This window comes from Capricornis sumatraensis, chromosome 1 (genome assembly GCF_032405125.1).
Source record: "Capricornis sumatraensis isolate serow.1 chromosome 1, serow.2, whole genome shotgun sequence".
Classification (NCBI taxonomy): Eukaryota; Metazoa; Chordata; class Mammalia; order Artiodactyla; family Bovidae; genus Capricornis; species Capricornis sumatraensis.
In genome coordinates, this window is record NC_091069.1 from 79,972,734 (window position 1) to 79,991,525 (window position 18,792).

An 18,792-nucleotide genomic window follows, 5' to 3' on the forward strand; every position below is an offset into this window, starting at 1 on the left:
TTAGCTGCCAATTTAATGAGAAAACAAAAATCCATCTCTGTTTGGATACATATGTGCTGCTGTGCTAAGTCGCTTCAGTTGTGTCCAACTCTATGCGACCCTACAGACTATAGCCTGCCAGGCTGCTCTGTCAATCAGGAGCAAGAATACTCAGGCAAGAATACTGGAGTGGGCTGCCATGCCCTCCTCCAGGGGACTTTCCCAATCCTCTGGATACGTAGTGTCCTCTAAAAATCAGACCCCACATGCATCTGAACTGTGAAGAATATATAGTCTGCTATGTCAGATTGGCATCAAACTTTGATAGCAGCGCTCTATGCCAGAAAACAGTGATATTTTAAGATGTGCAAAAAAAGAAAATGTTTCTCATGAATTTTATATACAGCAAAACTAACTTTCAAGTACAGAAGAGTATGGACAAACCTGTATGAACACACAGGAACGCACGAAATATTGTTCCCATGAGGCCTTCCAGGGAGACCTGATTTGAGACAATGACATAAGGATGTCATTGTGAGGATGAGGAAGAGTAAGAGGTGAAAAGGTTTCCTGAGGGCAAAGAGCCAGACTGTTGCATCAAAGTCCTCAAGAATGACAGAAACCTCATTCCCAATGGCCATCACGACCAGATCCATGAAGTACTTGCCTGCCAAAAGCCAGAAACGCCAGACTCTTTGGTGTCAAAGGTACAATTATGGGCCAGAGCATCTGCAGCTATGCCCTCTCTGTTAAATCACCACTCTCCCTCTCAAGAGTTTACATTAAAAAAAAAAAAAAAATCAGTATGGACGTTAACACAAAGTAAACACTTTCTGTGCCAGCTCAACCACTTTCTGTGCCACTCTGACCTAATTATTTAATTTCCTCAGAGCCGTGATGTATTCATTTAACAGATGAAGAGTAATAAAAGCACCTGTGTCACAGAGCGGCTGTAGTAACTGAATGAGACAGTGCAGATTAACTGCATGAAGGTCCTGGCAAGAAGTAAGTGCTTCAGAAGTATTAGCTAGTATTACCATTATAATCCACAAATCATACTTTAGTCTATCATAAGCAGTCTAACACATAAATAAAATCAGATATATTCAAATAAAAAACTATAGTTTATATTTGAGATCAATAATATATAAATTGACATGAGAAACTATTTGATATAAGAGAATGATTGCCCTAATATACTGAAGTCTCAAGTTTTCCCAACTAGGCTGAACTACTATTTAAATATTTTTTAATGCTTTTTTCATTTCTGAAATCCTTTCAATGACTTCTAAAACCAGCAAACCAGAAAAAAATTTTAATAAACTAGATATTATCAGAACATTTCAGTTGATATATATATACACACGTTTACTTATATTTCTGATGTAGTAACAACCACTGCATTTATCTGAATTACCTTCTCATATGGATAACTCCCTGTCAGCACACATGAAGAGGTAACATCAGTGTTAGCTTTACTGTCAAAAAGCAGGTCAAGGTCACTTCACTATGAAAACCTGGGATTAGAGTCCAATCCATAAAGTTCCATTCTGTTGCCCAACTTATTCTTGTTGCTGAAGACCTCTGGCTGCTGCTGTTTTATGTATAATAAAATGTACCCATTTTATGTATACAGTTTGATGAGCTGTGAACAAAAGTATACACTTGAGTAACCACCACTACACACAATAAAGATACAGAACACCTTTATCTCGCCAAAAAGTGCCTCTGTGCCCCTTTGAGGATAATCTCCCCATCACCTCTAGACTCAGGCAAACACTCATCTGCTCTCAGCGCACTTTTGCCTTTTCTAAAATTTCATGTACACAGAATCATAGTACATACTCCTTTGCATCTGCCCTCTTTCACTTGGCATGTTTCAGAGATCCATCCATGTTGTGGTTATCATTAGTTTGTTTCTTTTTATTGCTTCCTCGACTTTTGAAAATTTTCAGCCCTAACAGACTTGAAACAGGCTGAGGCAAAGCCCAAAGAAAGTTTAGGCCAGTATAAAGAACACACTATCAGATACCTGCATATGTCCATTAAAAGCTTGATATTATAAGGTAAAAGCATTTTCCCTTTGGACCCTAAGACTATAATTTTCAGCTCATGTTGCTAAAATCAGAAGTAGCTCATGTCCTACCTGTATTTGACTACCTGAATAATGAAACAAGGGCTAAAGGTAGCTTGGATTTTGTCATGATTTTATACTTGTTCATTTTACTCCATGACTGACTTCAAACATACTGACAGAAATGACCTTTCTTAACTTCAGCAAAGCAACTCAGGAATAACATAACTGCTCTTAATTCCAAAGGTTTTTCAATTAGCAATTACAATAAAGTAAGTTCAGGGCTACGTGATCTAACTGCCAGCTGTTTTCTGTCTTCTCCTCTGTCCTAAATAAATGACTTCAGGCTATAAAAGTAGAAGAAGAAAAAAAATCAGAGAGCAAAGGTTTCAATAAGTTTTTGGAGAAATTTTCATTTGCAGGCTTGATTATATAATCCTTTTAGTGATCTATTTATGATAAGTTATTGAGGTGGAATAGATAAAGACTCTAAAGTACAGTCATAGTCCTAATATCCACCAAAGTGAATTTACTTTACCCTGGAGCATGGTTAGATTATGAATAACTTATCTAGAATGTTTCACATAATATTCCTGGCAAAAACAACTCAAACACTGATGTTTTGCTTGGTAGAATCAACTCCTGCTTAAAAGACTTATTAGTTCATACATACAACAGTCTGGTCCTAATAAACTGGAAAGCTCTTAAAGAGATGGGAATACCAAACCATCTTGCTTGTCTCCTAAGAACCCTGTATAGAGGTTCCAGACTGAGAAAGGAGTACGACAGAGCTGTCTGCTGTCACCCGGTCTGTTTAATCTATACATTGAGCGCATAATGAGAAATGCAAGGCTGGATGAGTTACAAGCTGGAATCAAAACAGGAAGGAGAAACATCAACTACCTCAGATATGTGGATACCACTCTAAAGGCAGAAAACCAAGAGGAACTAAAGAGCCTCTTGATGAAGGTGAAGGAAGAGACTGAAAGAGCTGGCTTAATACTAAATACTAAAAAAAAAAAAAAAGAGAAAAGTAAGATCATGGCATCCGGCCCCATTACTTCATGGCAAATAAAGGGGGGAAAGAGAAGTAGTGACAGATTTCCTTTTCTTGGGCTCTAAAGTCACTGTGGATGGTGAATACAACCATGAAATCAGAGGACGTTTGCCTCTTGGCAGGAAAACTATGACAAACCTAGACAGTGTGTTGAAAAGCAGACACTACTCTGCCGACAAAGGTCTGTGTAAGTCAAGGCTATGGTCTTCCCAGTGGTCATGTAAGGTCGTGAGAGCTAGACTGTAAAGAAGGGAGAGCGCCGAAGAATTTATGCCTTCAAACTGTGGTACTGGAGAGGACTCCTGAGAGTCCCTTGGACAGCAAGGAAATCAAACCAGTCAATCTTAAGGGAAATCAAGGCTGAATACTCATAGGAAGGACTTATGCTGAAGCTGAAACTCCAGTATTTTGGTCATCTGATGTGAACAGTGGACAAATTGAAAATGTCCCTGATGCTGGGAAAGATTGAAGGCAGAGGGAGAAGAAGGCATCAGAAGTTGAGATGGTTGGATGGCATCACTGATGCAATGGATGTGAACTTGGGCCAACTTTAGATGAGGAGGGACAGGGAGGCTTGGCATACAGAAGTTCATGGGATGGCAAAGAGTTGGACACGACTGGGTGACTGAACAACAACTGGTCCTAAAAAGGAGGCTTCGCAAGATAAGCTACTTTGTGACACATCACGCTACTGAAAATGCCACCCTTCCTGAAACTCTTGACACTTCTGCTGACTCTGAAAACACTCAAATTCAAAACACAACCATTCATGTTCATTCTTTTTCCTTCAGCTTCCTAAATTCAAGAGAGAATTGGGCCCCCCCAAAACATTAAGTAGACTTCAACCCAAAACACAGTGTCTGTCCTCTGATCCAATCTCACTGCTTCACCTATCACTTGTAGATTTTCAGGTGAATTTTAGTGCAGATTTTAATCATTAAAATGTTTGTACATATTTCTTCAAACATAACCAAAATCTTCATCTCTGCCACCAAAACACCCTCATATCCCAAACTAACTACTATCTGTATTAACTACCTGTGCTGCAGATGGTGACTGCAGCCATGAAAATAAGACACTTACTCCTTCGAAGGAAAGTTATAACCAACCTAGATAGCATAGTAAAAAGCAGAGACATTACTTTGCCTACAAAGGTCCGTCTAGTCAAGGCTATGGTTTTTCCAGTAGTCATGCATGGATGTGAGAGTTGGACTGTGCAGAGAGCTGAGCGCTGAAGAATTGATGCTTTTGAACTGTGGTGTTGGAGAAGACTCTTGAGAGTCCCATGGACTGCAAGGAGATCCAACTAGTCCATTCTAAAGGAGATCAGTCCTGGGTGTTCTTTGGAAGGAATGATGCTAAAGCTGAAACTCCAGTACTTTGGCCACCTCATGCGAGTTGACTCATTGGAAAGGACTCTGACGCTGGGAGGGATTGAGGGCAGGAGGAGAAGAGGACGACAGAGGATGAGATGGCTGGATGGCATCACCGACTCGATGGACGTGAGTCTGAGTGAACTCCGGGAGTTGGTGATGGACAGGCAGGCCTGACATGCTGCAATTCATGGGGCCGCGAAGAGTCGGACACGACTGAGCGACTGAACTGAACTGAATCTACGCATCTGTAATCCTTTTAACTGGGGCTAGAAACTATAAACCATTTATATAAATCCAACTACTTCAACACCACATCCCACCACATTTTCCATTTAAGTGTATCACTTACCCTCCAATCTTAAGCCTTTAATATAACCTATCCTCTGGATTATCTCACAGCTTCCTGATTGGTCTCCCTGACTTCCATCTCCCCTTCCTTCCATCCACTTTCCATATTACTACCAATTTGATTTCCTTAAAACATACCTTAACTGTCCCCCAAAAATACAGCTTCTTCCCACTCCCCAACTAAAATTAAGTATGAAATATCCAGTCTGGAACCTTCTTCTCTAATCTGCCTGCTGAGGACTTACACAGCTACCTCATGGGCAATTTGCCTACCTTCTTTAACTAAGATAACCAGATATTCGGGGTAACTATGAAATAATATTTCCTTGATGCCTTCTCCAACCCTTATCCCACCGTCTCACCATTCTTATACAATCATCCATATTCCTTTTAACATTTTGCATTTCTTACCTCCTCTCATATCCTAACTTGTGACCCTGGCAACTAACAGGGTTTGAGTAAAAAATGCATTAAGTTAAAAGATACTCCTGTAAGAAAAGATTCCAAGGCAGCCATTCTAATTCTAACATTCATAAAAATATTATATCAAAAGACTAACCCCTGTCATCTACTGGAGCATTTATTAAGTAAAAGCAGTTCTGGATTTTCAGCAAATTTACTTTTGGTGTTTCACATATAAGGTGTTAGTCGCTCAGTCATGTCCGACTCTTTGCGACCCCAGGGACTGTATGTAGTCGGGTAGACTCCACTGTCCCTGGGATTCTCCAGGCAAGAATACTGGTGTGGTTTGCCATTTCCTTCTCCAGAGGATCTTCGCATTTATTAAAGCACCCAATCAATTACACCCACTTAACTGCAGACAGAGGGCATGCTAATGAATTTGTCACCTGGGTTTTTTTCAGACGCAGCATATAAAGAAGCCCCAAATCCCTACCTCAGTGGAGCCCTATAGCCTTTTTTGAGAACATTTTTAACTCTAGGCCAGAATCCATTCAGGGTAGTTCTTCCTAGAGTCCTTGAGGTTACAGTTAAGGAAAGAAGCAAGACTAAAAGATTAAGCTGAACAAAGGGAAGGAAAAGAAATACACACAAAGGATTATTTAAGTGTAAAGCAATCATCCCATCCCCCTTCTCTCCCTCAAGTGTATGCATATGTGCTAAGTCACTCCAGTCGCATCCAACTCTTTGCGACCCTATTGACTGTCGACTGTGCCAGGCTCCTCCGTCCATGGGATTCTCCAGGCAAGAATACTGGAGTGGGTAGCCATGCCCTCCTCCAGAGGATCTTCCCAATCCAAGGATCAAACTTGCATCTTTTCGCACATTGGCAGGTGGGTTCTTTAACACTAGCACCACCTGATAAACGTTCAAATACTTCACTTCAATCCAAATATTTTTGGAGTCATTTTAAAACTAGCTTTAGGTTAAAATGTTTAACGTGTCATTTTAGAGAGACACTTCTGTAAAAACTCTTAAAACACAATTGACAAAATCACCAGCATGCTAGTGGCAAAGTATACCCATATTTACATCTATAATATTTTGTCATTAAGAAAGAAACCAGGAAAACAGAAACTAGGGCAAATGAAAACAGTAAATACACAAAAGGGGAAATTTAAATGGCTAATAAACATATGAGAATGTTCACCCTCACAAATCACACGAAATACAAAATTAACGTTATAATGAAATATGGGGTGGGGGGAGGAATTCTTAGTACTAAATGGAGACAACGATATAGAGCTCTGCTAACAGCTACTAACCACTGATGACTAGTAAGAATCTGAAGTGTGGCTAACCCAAATTGAGACTTGCTATTAAATATAAAATACATACCACATTTTGATGATTTAATAGAAAAGAAAATGCAAAAATCTCACTAATTTTATTGTTTATATACTGAAATGGTATTTTTTATATAATGATTAAATAAAATACATCACTAAAATTGACTTCACCTTTTTTGTTAATAACTAGAAAATTTTAAGTCACATGTATGACCAACATTATATTTATATAAGACAGCACTGATATTGACATGAAGTGAAGTGAAAGTCACTCAGTCATGTCCGACTCTTTGTGACCCCATGGACTATACAGTCCATGAAATTCTCCAGGCCAGAATACTGGAATGGGTAGCATTTCCCTTCTCCAGGGGATCTTCCCAACCCAGGGATCGAACCCAGGTCTCCTGCATTGCAGGCGGATTCTTTACCAGCTGAGCCACCAAGGAAGCCCTAGAGTAACAGAAACAAAAGTTGTCTATACCACTGGCCAGAGGATAAATTGGTACAGCCACTTTGGAGAGAATTTTGGAAATATCTAGGTAGGTTATAAGAATAACCTACAATTTAGCAATTATACTTCTAACCTTGTGTTCTAGAGAAACTTTAACACACATATATAAAAAGATGTAATTTATGTTTCGGCACAATTGTATATATATGCAAAGTAATCCCAAATGTTCATCCAAAGACATTAGACAAATGTGTTATAATCACACAACGGGATACAATGCAACACTATTAAAAAGAGGAATAGATCAACAAGGAAGAACTCTGCAGAAATGCTAATTGTATAAAAAGACATTCCATATATAATTATGTACAGAAACTACAAAATCTCTTAAGACAGTTCTATATGTTACACACAGATACATATATATACATGGAGACTGTATAGGCAACAGAAGGCACAGCATTCAAGACAGTGGGAAAGGAAGGATGGTATCCAGGAAGACTACAGAATGGCTTCAACTGTATCAGTAATGTTCTACATCCTAAACTAAAGCTGCACAGTGGGTACTTTGGGGTTCTTTATTCTTTTTATGTCTGAAATATTCGTTTTTTAACATATGATTTTATATATTATGTATTTACGCTTTGGGGGGACATAAGCAAAAACTTCACAATTTCAACCATGTGAAAAGCAATTATACCTTGAATAATACATCAGGACGCAGGAGAGGCAACATATAAACACCGGTTTTATACCACTACTAACAACATGATGAGAAAAAGGAGAATACAAACCGGAGGGGTCAGCAAACTTATTCTACAAAGCACCAAACAGTAAATATCTGGAGCTCTGCAGGGCCATCTGGTTTGTGTCACAGCTACTTAACTCTGCCACTGTAGTGGAAAAGTAGTGAAACAGTATGTAAACAAATGAGCATGGCTGTATTCCAATAAAACTTTATTTATGGACTCAGGCAGCAGACCAAATTTGGCCAGTAAGCTGTGGTTTGGTAACGCCTGTCCAGATCTATCTTTTAAAAAGATATCAATAAACCCATTAAGTCAAAGTCTGAAGGAGAAAGATTTTTACAGCAACAAAATATGCCATGAATTACCTGGTAATCTCAAAAGAGAAAATGTTTCTTGTCCAGGGAGACATTGAACAATCACCACCTTAACCCAGCCATCAAACTCAGCACCGCTAATAGTGCAACCAATCATTCTGTAACACCTCCTGATGTGGCGTACCACGAAGCAGCATCACCTATGAAGTATCACGGCCCAATGTTTAAACTGAATTTAACACAGTCTTCAGTGAAGTTTTAAACAATTTTCAAAGAACCAATCAGAGAAATTCTGAATACAGGACATTTTACAAAATAATTGGTCTCTTCAGAAACTCATTTTTTAAAACTAGTGCTAAAATTAAAAAGAGAACTGAGATACAACAGCAAATGCAATATAATGCAAGATCCTTCACTAAACCTTGGTACGGAGAGGAAAAAACCTATAGAAGACATTTTGATTGAGAATTACATGACTTCTAGGAATTGGATACTAATACTATGCATGATATAAGTATTTTAAGTATAAAGGAAATGTCATTTTTGGGAGATTCATACTTAAGTATTTAGGGGTGAAATTACATGATGTTTCTAATATATTTTCAAATGGTTCAGCAAGATTATGGATGAAGCAAATATGGCAAAAATATAAAATACCACTGAATTTAGGTGGTGGTATACATAAGGGGGATTCCCTGGTGACTCAGACAGTAAAGAAACCACCTGCAGTGAGGGAGATCCGGGTTTGATCCCTGGGTTGGGAAGATCCCCTGGAAAAGGGAATGGCTACCCATTCCAGTATTTCTGCCTGGAGAATTCCATGGACAGAGGAGCCTGGCAGGTTACCGTCCCATGGGGTCGAAGAGTCGGACACGACTGACAACTTTCACTTTCACATGGGAACTCAGTGTACTGTTACAATATTCCATAGGATTAAAAATTTTCATAATACAAAGGCCAAAATGCAATGGGATTATATATTTATTAAATTTTTTCATCGCTCTCCTCCATAAATATTAGTCTTAAGTTTCAGTAAAAATTCTTAAGGTCGTAAACTTTCCTAAAGTTCACAGCCCTGATGCTTTTCCTTTTAAGCATCTGATTTCTAAAAGTGAGAACAAAGCAAATTACAAGGTAAGACAATCTAATTACACTGCCATTTGATTTTTTATACATTTTATAAGGATTCTTAATATATAAAATACACCTCAGTTCAGTTCAGTCGCTCAGTCGTGTCCGACTCTTTGAGACCCCATGGACTGCAGCACGCCAGGCCTCCCTGGCCATCACCAACTCCTGGAGTTTACTCAAACTCACGTCCACTGAGTCAGTGATGCCATCCAACCATCTCATCCTCTGTCATCCCCTTCTCCTCCCGCCTTCAATCTTTCCCAGCATCAGGGTCTTTTCCAGTGAGTCACTTCTTCGCATCAAGTGGCCAAAGTATTGGAGTTTCAGGTTCAGAATCATCCTCCCAATAAAATACATTTACAGTTCCTTTATAGCATCTTTACTTTTCACCATGTATGACAATTCATGTACACGATTACTCCCTTCCTCATCCCACACATGGCAGACTGATCATCTTTGTCCCCCAAAGTATCTAATGCTAGCAGACACTATTTATGTACTAAATAAAACTAAGCAGCAGGAATCCGTGTTCATACCTTTAACACAATAAGCATCAAGTTCTTGAGAAGGAATGCAAACCTTCCTTCCCTCTTATTACTCTCTATTCTCCTCCCCCTAAAAGATACTTTTTTTTATGGGAAAATGTATTCAACAAATGTTTATATAACAGAGATAAATGGATAAATCTCCACACAGAACACAGTTGTTATCCTTATGTAGCTTACACTTTGGAAGGAAATGACAATCTTAAGACTGAGCTCTAAATTTCAGAATCAAAAGGACCTCAAGACATCAAATGGTTCAGCTCTCTGCCTTAACTCAAAAACATTACATTACAGATTAAGGCCACTAAATCCGAGAAAGAATATATAACTCACAAAGTCACAGAATCATTAAAAGGTTCAGTGGGAATCTCAAACAGGGCCTTCCGCCTTCTAATGTACCAGTATCATTTAGAAGCTGTAGTAACAGCAGTTACAGCAATAAGAGAAAGCACTCAAATTATAACATTCCAAGGCTCCATGGTAACGACTTCACATGGAATAGTCCAACTAAACAATTTTATGAAATAGCCTCACTGTACAAAAGAGAAAACTGAGGCTTAGAAACATTAAGTAATTGCTTTAAGTTATCCAATCTACAGAATGGGGGAAGAGGGACTCAGATAGAAGCATTCTGACTTTATAGAGTCTATGCTTCCTATCACCTTCCTTCCTTTGGAAAAGTTTCCAAGAAACATAACCCCTAGTAATACAAAGGTTTCTTACACTTAATATACACCTACAAACATACACAAGTTAACAGTGTCAAGCATCTGACAGCATCACCTAAAAGCACATAGCAGCAAAAACAATAAATCTTTTGCATCTAAATCTTTTGAAAAGATGCTTCACACACATTTGTGAAAGTCATTCTCATCTAGCTCTGTGGATGTAGACCAGTTTTCATTCTTAAGTGACGTAAGAATTTTACTATTACCAAAGGCATTACTCTCAAATAACAGAGCTAAGGCCTAAAAACACACTTAACTGCATCACTGTTTGGTCAGCACCTCTGCTCTGCTGCTAAGTCACTTCAGTCGTGTCCGACTCTGTGCGACCCCACAGACGGCAGCCCACCAGGCTCCCCTGTCCCTGGGATCCTCCAGGCAAGAACACTGGAGTGGGTTGCCATTTCCTTCTCCAATGCATGCAAGGGAAAAGTGAAAGTGAAGTCGCTCAGTCGTGTCCGACTCTTCTCGACCCCATGGACTATGGCCTACCAGGCTCCTCTGTCCATGGGATTTTCTAGGCGAGAGTACTGGAGTGGGGTGCCATTGCCTTCTCCAATGCATGAAAGTGAAAAGAGAAAGTGAAGTCACTCAGTCGTGTCCGACTCTTCCTGAGACCATCTCAAATATAGTCCTGAAGCGACTGCTTATCCAGCATCTCCCAAACTTTGTTAGCCAAATATTACAAACCAACTAACCATCACACTTATTTTTACCTTGTTAGATAGTTTTCAGTCCCCTTAAATCGCAGGATCAATGTTATTCTAGCCAGCTCTCTATCATTAACTATGCATCTCTACTCCTTTATATTCAATACCTTATACCTGATTCCATAATAACGATGTAATTAATATATATCCAAACAAAAACAGAAGACCTACTTACATGAATTCCACTCTATAGGATGGTCATAAAGTCTGAAAACGTAGGTATTATGTTAACATATTCTATAACATCAATAAACCATTCATCGTGTATGGTTTTTTGTTGTTGTTGTTTCCAGATTTGGTGGCCACCCTATACTTAAAAAAAAAGCAAGTAAGCAAAGACAGAGGCAGAAAGAGCAACATAAACCAAAAGCCCAAGAGCAAATAAACTGAACTAAAATACAAACCTATCACTGAGAAAAAGACTCAAGATGTTAAGAGTAATAACATCCTAAATCATCACTAATCCTTAGAAGCCTCTACTTCCCTTACAAACTAGAGTCAGATTTTATAAAACAAAAACAAAATGAAAGTATAACTGAATCTATTATGTCTTAAGCTAAAAGTTACTATTTCACTTTCACATTCTGATTCAAAACACTCCAAAACAGTTGAATAGAAAGAAGCTAAACTCAACTTCCTTATATTTAGGACCTATCATCACCAACACTTTATAAAAGATAACTTTAGAAATCAAGTAAGGTTATTTTTGCTTCATTTTTCTGACTAAAATATACGCACTCAAAGATGTCCAGATTTTGAACAGCTTAATGAACCTTGTCTGAATTACAGTCTTAAATTTAATATATTCAAAAGTTCAAGTTCTGCACATTGGAGTTTTGATAAAAGTGATAAATACAGTTACAAAATTACATTAAGTGAAACCAGTACTCTGAAGGCTTATTCGCATGTTATAAAGGGAGTCTCTTAGGTCATGAATGGGAACTAGTGTTCATTTTCATATTGCAGCACTGAAATAAACAGAGGTTGATTTGCTTTAAAATAAAAAAATCAATCTCAATTCACTGCAGCAAGCAAGATCACATGAGACTGACGGAATGACTCATAAATGAAAGCAAAAAACAATTATGCATTAAAACAAAAACAAACATCAAAGATCTCTCATGCTTATCTTTAAAAGTGTGCAATGTTTTGTGTAAACTCAAGAAGAGACTTCTTTACCAAACTGGATCGTCACTAAGAAAAACTATAAACAGAAAGTAGAAAACTAAGCACTTGCTTTGTCTCCTAAGTACAACAGGACATCGTCATGCAGAAACCTACAAGGCAGAAAAACAAAGGCACAGCTTCAAGTAATACATAAACAGCTATGGAATTAAGGGATGCAGTTCGGTATACAGGGCAACTGGAGGACAATAAACGAAGAGATGGACTGACTCCATCAGCTAACCCCAACAGAACTGTCAACTAACCGGAGACAGATTAACGGTCACAAATCAGCGACAGTATTTCAGACACTACTGCCCAACCACTAATCTTTCAACTATGTTCACAAAAGAAAAGGAAAAGGGTCTTTTCCAACACAAATAACATATATTTTATAGGAACATCCCAAGTTACTTAAACCAGACTTGTTTAAAAGCCCTCTTTATCCTTCTCCCACTATTTCATCTTTTCTCCCATTCTCCTGTCCAAGAACTCCTCTATCCAAGACTGGACAGTAAATGGTGTTTTCCCCAGCTTCCCACATGCCTAATGTAGGAATCTCTTTTTTTTATCTTTGGCTCACATTTTAATCTTCGGTACAATACTATTTCCCCCTTCCTACTTCCTCTTTTCATATTCCAGTTTTCGTCCAGTTATAGAAAACCTCCTCTTCCTTCTCTCTTGTTAAAAATAGTAAAGCTCTAATCACAGCTTCTAAGCAAAGTGTAGAAAACATCACACATGCCAAATCCCACTCAATTCAAGTCACCCATGAAGGGAGCACAGTTGTAAACTAAGGAAGAGTTTGTTATCAGAACATAAGATCTCTGCGGGCAAGGATTTTGTTATTTTGTTGGGCCTCTTGCCTGGAAAGTAGAAAATGGCAACCCACTCCAGTATTCTTGCCTGGAAAACTCCGTGGACTGAGCAGTCTGGCAGGCTGCAGACCGCGGGGTCGCATAGTGTCAGACAGCACTGAGCACACACATAAGAGCAGGGCAGCCTACAGACTAAATACTATTAAGTTCTACCAATTTTTTTACTTCTCACTGGGTTGGTAACCTAAAGTAAGCAAAAGTAACAGGAAGCTCCTCATATCTAAATTTTATCTCCCTTACATTCTATCTTTTTAGAGTCGCTTTGAGTTTATTTCCTCTTTGTAAGAGACTAAGAAGGGCCACCTGTGTTCAACAGATAACACCAGTTCGTTAACTCAAGTATTGTTTTAATCTGAAGAAGGAAAAACTCTTTGCCAAGACAAGTTTAAGCACCCATGAGTTATATGAACACTATTAGATTTTCCTACTTATAAGAGTATCTATTAACCATCCCTTTTCAAGGTTAGGAGTACACTTATACATACCTACATCAAGAAAATGCCATTATACTTAAGAATCAGTCACATTACTCTCCAGCTTTCAAAAGTGCTTTGAAATCCTTCAGAACTTCACAAATTTATCAAACCTACTTCTCAGGTATGAACTACTTATCAAACAAAATCTATACACCTGGCTTTTTTCTTATATAACAAATTCAGTTATACCTAATGACATAACCGCATTTGACAAGTTTTCCATGAAAAAGTTTTTCATACAAATCCACTTTTCATTTACCACCTATTTTGAAGTGAAGGTCCTTCTACAGAGATTAAAAACAGAGCCAGATACACACAGGTCTGACCCTTACTAAATGACTACCGGTGATCAGTCCCATCTCTCAAAGTGAGACAAGTTCCTTAATATTAAATAGAAGTCTTCCAATGTTTCTCTCTCTTCTATACCTCAGACCATGTTTTAATAGATCTTTTGTTCAAAAGGATGCAAAGCACATATTCCAACTAGTGTTATGTCTCAAAACTTTAAGATTTTTAATTTTCAAGAAATCAATTTAAAGCCAATAAACATAATCTTTGTAATTCAACATACTCCAAAAGAAAACTCTGAGTCCATTTTCACATAAGTTTACCATTACACTTATTAAGTCATAAAAGCTTTAAACTAGCAAACTATGCTTTAAATGTTACAAACCAATTAAATGTTTAATTATAAGAAGTTAAATGCTACACTTGACTGTTAAACTACTGGGTTCCAAAGTTAAATAAGTTATTATGAAGTGTACATCTGTTACGGTATAGAAGGTGTGGTCAGAAGCTAGCTACAGAAAAAGAAAAAAACTTGAGAAACTCTGTATCATGACTTAACCATAATTCAGAGCAAAATGTTTATATCTGTTATTATTAAGGGTAAAAGTAAAACACTCTGAAAACTTGAAAAAAAAAAAAGGAATAAGCAACCATATGTACTTGTTTCCTAGGTTGCTAGTTGATATTAAAAACTCAATCTCAAAATCATCATAAAGTCTGATAAATGAAACTACAGTAGACAGACTACACTTTTGAAAGTTTTGTAACTTTAGCAAGAATTCAGTGAAGACTTATTTTTATCACACTGATTCGACTACTTGATCAAATCATTCTAAACGGTGGTGGTTTGGGGACAAACCAGAGAAAACACTGAAAAGTATAACTCAAGTCAAATATACACAAGGAGGTTAAATCACCTTAGAAATATTTCACTTGAAAAAAAGATTTCAAAATGGCTAATCAGAGATATTAGCATACTTAAATTAGTTTAAAACCCTGAAAGTTATTTTATTTTAAATCAATGTTTTGATGTAAAGAAGTACCACCACCTAAAACAGGAATAAAATGAAATGGATATTGAACTCCATGTATCTTTTTCTTCACCTATATTTGTGAGGTCAGCTACTAAAAGCTGATGACAAGCTCTATCATTCTATAAATTCTATGATAATCAAAGCAAAAAGTATAAAAATCAATACTTCCCAATCTACAATATTTTATCTTGACTGTTAAGTTTGAGTACAGGACAGCAAGGTGGACGGCAATCTAGATTACACTTCTGGGGTTTTCTCAATTTCCAGGAATCTTATCTCAAATCCCCAATTAATCAATCCTCCTAATTCACAATTCTGATATAATATATGATACATTCTAAAATAAAACTTTAAAGTTGCTAAAATAAATTCAGTATTCAGTTTCAATCCAAATTCTGAAATTAGCTAAGGAAAAATTAAAAGAATCAGTTACAGTGTGAAAAAAATCATTGAAATCCATATTCCCCCAAATCCTTACTGCTCCCTATAATTTTAACCAAGTATTACTTGAAAATTTTGTAATTTGAAAAACTTACAACTCTTAGAACGCTGAAACTGTCAGTTTTTTGTCAACTAACTTCTTAAATCAGTGAACTATGAAAGTCATATTTCACAAAAAAGTAAAATACTATGAGTTTTATTTTAATAAATTAATTTTATTCATGCTATTAATCTTATGAAGGACTACTGTAGAGTTAGGATCATACTATATTATTACTTTCTACGTTAGATGTCAAAAAACATTTCTAAATAATTACACATAGTATACAAACATTCATATAATGTAGACAAAATGTGTAACTAACACCAATGAGTGTGTGTGTCTGTGTGAAGGGGGAACATTCACTCCCAGTATCATGTGTAGTTAATGTTTACCAATCCACCTACAAGGACATGTGTGCAAATTCTTCCATTACAGGCTCAGCCAATTTTTAATGAAACACTATGATTGCTAAACAATCCAATGGCAAATTCTACTCTTCCACAAATGCCAAGCGAGAGTCTAGCCACACAACATTTTAATTCAAAGGACTCCATAAGAAAATTATGTAAGAAAATTAACTGTCAATGAGAGCCACTTTTTCTGACCTTGTCAAATTGTGAACGAGGTGTTCTTATTTTAGATACTATCCCACTTCTTCAAATGATGTATTCTTAAGGGATTTGATAATTACATGTGAATTACTAACATAAAATAGTATTTACTGACCTAGCAGACAAACTGAAAAGGCTTTCACTTATTCCTCAAGTCTTTACAGAAAATCAGACACCCAGTAAAAGAAAACAGGTGTTTAAAGCTCTGTTGGTCACATCTAAGAGAAGAATCACAACATAAATCTAAAGGATAATGTCCAAGAAACTGGGGAAAACTTAATGGTTATGAAAGATATAATAAAAATACTATTCCATATTGACAATGCAACATAAAGAAACACTGCAGAAACTGTGGTAAGACTTTATGAGAGCAAAAATAAAAGATGAGAAAACACAAACGACCATTAAAAAAAAATAGACAAAGAAGCAACTGAGAGAAAGCAGCACAGTAAAAATCAGGATTATCCCTGAAAATCTGTTGACTAACAAAATCTGTTCAAATACTAAATAAAAGTGCTATTGAAACCATTGTCTGTTCAAGAAGCCTACAAAATTATTCCTTTAATAAATTACCATTATTCAATAGTGTAATTTTAGCTATATTTTTAAAAGGCTGTACACTTGGAAAAGACTACTATAACAATAATTAGAATAACCTGCCTCACTATTTATTTAGAAATGCACTATTTAAAAGTAGGCCAACAATAACAACTTTGCTATTGCACAACAGAAAAAGTAAATGAAATAATGTCTATTAGCATTCAGTGTTGGTGGCATACTTTTCCATCCACTGGAACATACTGGCTTGCACTACCTACCCTGAACAATTTACCACTTCTGCATCCACGCAGTAGCGCAAATAAAATGAGTTCCTGTGTTAATCCCGCAATAAACCTCGGTAATTCTCCCATCACAGGAGTTGTAAACGATTGTTAACTGAAAAAGAATGTTTCTCCTAAAATAGCTACATAACACTGAGACTACTCAAATTCCTAAATAATCCTTTTTACAAGACTCCCGCCAACTTTATTTTGATACATTAAACATGTGGAGCCTGTTTTAAAAGGTAGTTAGCAGTGCCTTCATCAAAACAGCTTCCTAGTTGTTGTTATGTCTTCTTTCTAAAGTTTCCAAGTTGTTTTTAAGCCAACTTGAATACTGATGAATGTGGGTCGCTATTAAACGCTTAAAATGGGCAAATGTTCTAGAGCTAGTCAATCTGACATTGGAGGTCATGCAACTTGAAAAATGAAATAACTCTTACAACACTCACTGAGCTCTTCATTTTTAAAATAACTTCAGGGCTATTTCCACACTCTGCATTTAATAACACAATTTTTTAAAACGGACAGGCTCAGTTAATCAAAAAACTGATCCGCCGCTTAAAACTGGTGAGTCTATTCTTAATGGGCCTCTGGTGGATTTGGAATACTGAAGATAGTAGCTTCACTGTAAAAAGACAGACATCCGAAAAGGACTGCTCGGAAGGGCAAGGAAGGAAGCCCGGAGTCGGCTGAGAAGAGAAAGAGAAACGATTTAAAGTCACTAAGGAAAAAGGAGGTGATGAGACGCAGAAATAGAAGAGAGAGAAAGAAGATTTAACAAGGAAGTGAAGTGGAGCGCAGAGGGCAGAAGCTAATAAGGAAACAAATGGGAAAAGGTAGTGTTTTCATATAGGCATGCACCAGGACGGAACGAGTTAAGGCCTGGAGTAGCCCCAGTGCTTTCAGATGATAGAGATGCTCGCAGAGAACAGGAACAAGCAGTTTACTTTCAGACGTTGAAGCAAACTAAAATTCCCGGCCCCGAGCCTCTCCCAACCTCGGCCGAGCGCGGAGGCGGCGGGGAAGGGGCCTAGCCAGGAGCCAGGCCCGGCGTACCGCTCCTCCGGGCTCCGCGGCCCAAGAAAAGAGACGAGGATTAGGAGGGCAGAGATCCCAGCCGAGGCTCGGCGGCACCCCGAAAACGGTCCGGGGCCTCCGCGGTGCCCGCGAGCCGCTTCCCCTTCGCCGGGTCGCCCAGCGGCCTTACCTGGGGCGAGGGAGGGAGGCGAGGTCTAGGGCGTCCGCTCGCGACCGCCGCAGAGCCCCCCTGCTGCACTCAGCCCAGGCTTCCCACGGAGGCGCGACCCTGCCTCAGCCGCCGCTTCCCGCTCGGGGTCTCGGCCACCGCCTCCGCCGCCTCCGGGGCTGTTTACACCCTCGGGCCCCGCACGCCGCCGCCGCCGCCGCTGCCGCCTTCTTTCCACCCTAGCGCCGCTGCCGATTCGGCCGCCGCCACCTCCTCCGCCGCAGCCTCGTCTCTCTGGAGCATCTTCCAGCCACCTAACCCTGAGAAACAGAGACTCCAGCCGCGCCGGCAGGAAACTCCCCCGCAACTGCTAGGGGGACGAGGCGGTCAGAGCACCGGCGGCTTTTCCGCCATTGAGCAGCAGCCGCTCCGCTCCTTCTGCAACGCCCTCCCCGCACCCTGTCCTTCCCCGCCCCTCGGAGAGCCCCGCCCCCACTCCCACCCATTGGGACGCCACGCGGCCTCTCGCTGAAGCCGGTTGGTTGGCCAGCCCGTCAATCACCGCCCTCCCAGTCCGGCAGCCCCAGTAGCTCCGTCCTTAGTTTTCCCCGCCCACAAGGCCCCGCCCTTGGGCTCTTAG

General features: G+C 38.8%; 1 protein-coding gene across 2 annotated transcripts in view; it reads right to left on the reverse strand.

Annotated features, from left to right (window-relative positions):
• Positions 1-18,547, reverse strand: part of PPM1B (protein phosphatase, Mg2+/Mn2+ dependent 1B) — an 86,050-nt gene extending 67,503 nt beyond the window's left edge. For both annotated transcript variants that reach the window (XM_068986013.1, XM_068985930.1), the window contains exon 1: positions 18,174-18,547. The gene's annotated coding sequence lies outside the window, so the exon portion shown is untranslated. The remainder of the gene's footprint in view (positions 1-18,173) is intronic.
• Between the last annotated feature and the right edge of the window lie 245 nt (positions 18,548-18,792).